The sequence below is a fragment of the Arachis duranensis genome, chromosome 10 (genome assembly GCF_000817695.3).
Source record: "Arachis duranensis cultivar V14167 chromosome 10, aradu.V14167.gnm2.J7QH, whole genome shotgun sequence".
Taxonomy (NCBI): Eukaryota; Viridiplantae; Streptophyta; class Magnoliopsida; order Fabales; family Fabaceae; genus Arachis; species Arachis duranensis.
The window spans coordinates 36,476,882-36,483,686 of NC_029781.3; positions in this window are offsets into that span (position 1 = coordinate 36,476,882).

Consider the following 6,805-nt stretch of genomic DNA (forward strand, 5'->3'; position numbering starts at 1 on the left):
ATCAAAACACGAAATTTTTTCACCAGAAATTTAAGACTAGAGCTTGCCGGAACCGAATATGGAGACTGTTTGATGAGAATGGAGATGTTGCGACCACAAACATTGACATTTCAAATGTGGCTGAACAGTATTTCAAGAATATATTCACCTCTACTTGCCATGCAGATCTGGCATCTTGTTTTATTGAGTTGGAGCCTAAGGTCACTGCTGCCATGAACCGACGGCTCTGTAGACCAGTTTCTAGGGAGGAAGTTAAAAGAGCAACATTCAGCATCCACCCTCAGAGTGCCCCATGTGAAGATGGCATGATGGCTAAATTCTTTCAGCATTACTAGGATATTGTTAGTGAAGATGTCTTTCGAGCTGTGCGGAGTTTCTTCGCAGGAGGAAGGATTCTTAAGGGATTTAACCATACTCAGATATGCCTTATTCTAAAGGTTCCAGATGCTAGCAGTATGGCTCAGATTCGGCCTATCAGTCTTTCCACGGTTATCTATAAAATTATGTCAAAGATACTGGTTCACAGACTCCAACCTATTATGAACAGCTTGATTAGTCAGTCTCAGAGTGCATTTATTAAAGGGAGGATTATTTCGGATAATATCCTTATTGCTCATGAGTACATGCATTATCTTAAGAACAAGAGGCAAAGGCTGGAGTATGAAATGGCAATTAAGCTAGACATGAGTAAGGTATATGACAGGGTTGAGTGGGATTATTTATGGTTCATTATGGAAAAACTGGGCTTTGAAGAGAGATAGATAGGATGGATCCGGGAGTTAGTCACTACTGTTTCTTATTCCGTCAATGTAGAAGGTCAACCTTTTGGTTTTTTCAAACCAAATAGAGGTATCCGACAAGGAGACCCTCTATCGCCATACCTATTTCTTTTCTGCACTGAAGGATTATCCTTTATGCTGCACAAGGCAGAGCAAAACAGACTGATTCAAGGAGTTCAGTTTAACAGGAGGTGTCCTCGATTCAACCACTTATTATTCACAGGCGATTCAATCCTCTTTAGCAAAGCTACAGCACCAACCTGTGAAAGAATTCTAGACTTATTGGAGCATTATTGAAACTGCAGCGGCTAGCAGGTAAACCTGAGCAAGTCAGCAATCTTTTTGAGTCACAACACTCCAATGGAGACTCGGTGTCAATTGGCTCATGCTCTCCACATTGACCACATTGGGACACAAGATAAATATCTTGGGCTCCCAGTTACGATTAATAAATCCAAGCGGGCTACCTTCAACTTGATTAAAGAAAAGGTCCGAAAAAAAGCTCAGCATTGGAAGCGCAACCTCCTCTCGGCGGGTGGAAGACATGTATTAATTAAGGCTATAGGAAAGGCTATACCAATTTAGTCTCTATCATGTTTTCGATTGCCTGATTCTCTGATTATGGAAATTCACCATATCCTAGCTCAGTTTTGGAGGGTTAAAAGGGGGAAGAACGGAAGATGCAATGGGTTAGTTGGGATACTATGACTCGACATAAGAGTGAGGGAGGTTTGGGACTAAAATATCTTAGGGCCCAAAATCTTGCTCTCCTAGAAAAATAATGCTGGCAATTAATTACTCATCCTAACTCACTCCTCGCCAGAATCCTCAAAAGTAAGTACTTCAAATACTCTGATGTAATGAAAGCAGAGGTTGGAGTATTACCTTCCTGGGGATGGAGAAGTGTCCTCGAAGGCAGGAAAGTGGTGGAGAAAGGGCTTCAATAGAGAATTGGCACTGGAGAGGACATCCAAATTGTTGGCGAGCCATGGCTTCCTCTGCCATATCCCTGCACATTACCTCTAGTAGTGTACCTACAAAACACAACACTACCAGTATTCAGAGTGAAAGATTTAATAAATTAAGAACAGAGAAGCTAGAACCAACAACTCATCCAAGAGCTTTTTCCTATGGACATCAGTAATCGAATATTAACAATCCAACTGGGGAAAAATGAAGACAAGCTACTTTGGGCTTTGAGTAATACGCACCAATAATTTGTTGCGTCAGGGTACAAAGTTGCTTACAGTTTCTTCCACAGTCCAATCGAAAGATGCCCAGACTATTTCAAACAAAGCCCCTTGTGGAAGGGACTATGGAAGCTCCAGATCCCTCATAAGATAAAGATCTTCTTCTGGAAGTCGTTGCATGAACGCCTCCTGGTCTTACAAAATATCTACCGGAGATTTTTAAGAACGCCGTAGGAGTGTCCCATCTGCCACAGGAAAGAGGAATCAACCTCCCACTGCCTAATCTACTGCTCTGAGGCTCAGGAAGTGTGGAAGAGAACGCCCCATTAGCTGCTTCTTACCGCTTTAAAGAACGATGACCTTTTGGGAGTGGTGGACACAAATGAAAGAAAATATAGCACAACAGCACAATGGAGATTTTGAGCTAAATATTCTTGCTATTACCTGTCGGAGCGTGTGAAAAAAGAGGAATCTGAGAGTCTTCGAACAAACCAACAGCCCTCCCAATACAGTGGTGGAGTCGGTCCTGAAACTCTGCAATGATTTGAATCATCACACACAGAGGACTTCGAGCCCTAATCCTTGAAAGATCATCTTTGATTTTTCGCTTTTCTTTCAATTTTTTTGAAGCTACACTATTGTTTGTTCTGTACTCTTGCTTAGCAATCTATGGGAGATCCCCAAATTCTGATTATAAGTCCAATTTTGGACAAATTCAATTATTTTAGTAATAAAATAATATGCCACTGTCTTTGAAAAAAAGTATATATGTAGTGAAAAAAGTGAGTGTTAAACTCATAATTTTTTTCTTATAAAAACTTGAAATAACCACTAAACTAATTAATAATTATATTATTTGTAATTTTATGTTAGATTTCTTTAAGATGTTATTATTTTTATTTTTAATTTAAACTTAGTTTTTTATTTTTTATTTTATTAATATGTATGAAATTTGGAATGGTTGAATTTTATATTTGTTTAAAATTTTTTTATTTTTTTGCAGGTAGGGTCGGGTAGAGTAGGATTTCGAACTTTAGGATGCGGGTAAAATTAGGGTTGAAAAATTCTTAACCCACATATAGGGTATGATAGAATTTAAAAAAAAAAAATTAACTTGCGAGTAAGATTAGGATAGAGTCTAAATCCTATCATATTTTACCATTGTCAGTCCTACATACACATTGTATGAATGAGTTTTGTTAAATTTAAACTAAATTAATTGAATTTTATTAACAAAAGTGTTTGAATGCGTAACGAAATCGTTAAAAACGTTCGTATTGATTTTTTTTGAATAGTGGTAATAATGAATATTAATAGTTTTACATTTTTAATTAATTCATTATTCTTTATATATCTTTGTCGTGTGTCCTGTTATTTTAAAAGTTTAATGTGTTTACATATGTATTTCATGGTGTATCCTGTATCCATATTATGAATCCTTCATAAATATGAAGTCTAACTATATTTTTTTTCATCATATATTTTATTTTATTCTATTTTTTTCCTATTCGAACTTTGTCAAATGGTGATTTAATAACGCAATATACGTGTGATAGAATAATTACTCAACTCACACATAAATTATTGGTTACAGCTTTTGTCATGTGCTATATCTGTAACTCTTTCTTTTATCTTCTATAAAACTTGATTTGAGTTGCCGTTGTTTTGTTTTTGTCAATATAAAAATATTTGTTGTCTTTATTTTGTCTTTTATAAATAAATATATTTTGCTATTTTTAAAAGAATGCCAATCCATATAAAATTAATTGAAAAATGTTAAATAATTAATAATTTCTTTGGTATTTGTTTTGTATTTAAGCCAACACTAATCGATTTTTTTATTAAAATGATTGATCTTCTAGCATTTTTTAATTTAATTTTATGTCTCATTTAATAACAAGAACTATACGTAATCAGTTTAGTTAATTAATTTACAAAAACAGAGTGAATATACAAATATTTTTATACAACCATATATACAATAAAATTTTACAATTAAGCAAAATACTTAACTAAATTCAATCAAAAATTTTAAATTCACGCGCTTATATTCTTCATACGTTCTTCATCTCTGTCGCTCTTCTTCTTCTTGTCGCACACGTTCTCCTCCTCCTTCTTCATCATCTTTCTCTTTTCATTATCGTCATCGTCGTCACTACCACCACCTCCTCCTCTTCCTCTTCCTCCTTCTTTTTCCATTTGAATTTCTTCTTCCACTTCTTTTCCCCCCTCCTCCTCCTCCTTTATCACCACCACCACCACATCATCATTATCACTATCATAATTATCGTTATTATCGGTATTGTTATCGTTATTGCATGTTTTTTTTTCACTGTCTGATAAGGAATAACTTGGGACTTAGGGGTTTTATCACAATAGATAAGGATTATTCAGTAAAAGGGAACAAGAAAAGAATGACATCAAGAAGAGGAATTTATTGACATAAAGAGACACAGCGAAAATATAAGAGATAATTAAAGATTTTTCTACTAGACCTCTAAGATACATGTTCTTAGCAAGTTAGGTCACCGGAAAGGATTTCCTACTAGACCTTCAAAGAACTTGTCCTTAACAACCTAGATCAAAGGGACGAAAACTAAAAGAAACCACGACGCAGATCACCTTAGTGTTGGATCCTCCAATCTTCCTCATGCAACAAGCGAAGCAAATCACTCACCTCACTTCTCACACAATAAAACGTGCTTAAAAGCAACTGAAATTTATTCCTCAAAAGTTATCCCAAATGGTCTCACCAAAAGTGTTTAAATAGACCCTTAACAAACTAACAAAAAGATAAGATAAGATTTTAAAATTTAAATCAGATTTGATCTTAATGGATTAGATCAGATTTGATTTAAAATTTAAAATTTCTAAAAATATGATAACTAATTTAAATCAGATTTGATCTTAATGGATTAGATCAAAATTAATTTAAATTTAAAATTTCTAAAAATACTACTAAGCATAGCAGATTTAAAACAAGTCTTCTAACAAATTTTTTACTACATAACAAACTAAAATAAAAGTCTAGAATTTCAAAATTTAAACATAAATTATGCCTCCCACTGAATTCGGAAAGCATTATTAGGTTTCTTGCTGTCCTAACTTAGCCTAATGGGTCTTGCCCATTCTTCCTTGGTTAGAACTTGATGTAACTACATATGCATAAGCACTGCCAGGTTCCCAAAGCTCTCTTTGAGCTTCTTTGCACGTGCTCTAGTGATAGGGTTCTCTGGAAGTGTGAAATTTTCATTCTTCCCTTTTGTCTTAGAATGTCCCAGTTGTCTTTTCGAGCATGTATCACTATCGTTCTTTTATTGCTGCATTTTTTTTCTTTTCTTCCTCTTCTTTCTAGTGATTTTGCATCATTAAGTGGTTCTTCTTATTTTTTATTTGATTTTTTTCTTGTTTTTATTCTTATTAAAAGGAGGAGGAGGAGGAGGAGGAGGAATTTGCTAGTGCGTCGTCATTATTAAATAATTTCGATGCATTCTGAATTTAAATAAGGTGCATTCTGAGTTTAATTTCGATTCATTCTTATTTGAGCTTGTTCTAAACTGATGCGTTTGTTTGTGTATTGTCGTCGTTAAGAAATTTTGATGCATTTTGGGTTTAAACAAGGTGCACACAATTTAAAACTCTTCTTCCTCCTCCTCCTCATCTTCTATTTCGTCTTTTTGTTCTTTTTCATCTTTTTTTTCTTCATCTTCTCCTTATTTTATTTTCTCATAATTATTCTTATTTTATTTTATTCAGAGGAATAAAATAAAAAAAAGAATAAATTTTGGTCCATTTCTACTAAGAATTCAATTCAATGAGTGTGAACTTACATTCATTCAACCAGGAACGGATTTATGTTGAAGGGAGTGGGGGCAAGTGCCCCTAGTGGAATTTAAAAATTTGTTAATTAATACATAGTAAAAAAAATTATTTGCCTCCATTATATAATCAAATTTGACCCCACTGTAAGTGAATTTCACTCATTAACATCAATGATAAAAAAATAAATAACAATTCAAAATTCAAATGAATTTGTTACAATAACATTTAAAGAAAAAAGAATAAAATAATTATAGATTTGTTATTTTATAATTGTGACTAATAAATAAATTTAAAATTTGAAAAATATGTTTGTATACTCAGTAAATAGTACTGTTATGCTGTGTATATATATTATATATATTTGATTATTTTTAAAAATAGAGGTAACTACTAATTTGATATCTAAAAGATTTAGACCCAGACAAAATAATCGTTAAATAATTTAAAAATTATGATAAAAATAACTAATAAATATTATATTTATTAAAAGTGACAAAAAAATCTTTTAATATTTAACAAATGACATATCCATTTAATCTAAATATTTGATAGTCAATAAAATTCAGTCTAATATTTTATTATATTTGATTATAAATATATAAAATTATTCTGTTAAATTTATTTCAAATTAAATAAATTATTTTATTAAACTAATTTTAATATTAAATTAAAAATAGCTAATAAAAATATTAATCTTATATTGACTATTAAATAAAAAATGATTAAATAAATAATAGTAATAAAATAAGAAATCAAAATAATACTATTTATTTATTGGTTTTTTTTTCAAGTTAACTTTAGTTTTTTTTTTAACAACATCAGTTGAAAATTTTTTTAAAATATGAATATTATAAAAAATTAATTTCGTAATTATATGAGAGATGAATTTTTAAATGATTATTTAATAACATATATAAAAAAATATTTAATTATATTGATAATAAAAAATTTATTTAATCTTTTTAAAATATAAAAATTAAAATATTAAAAAATTTTAATTTATATATTATTATT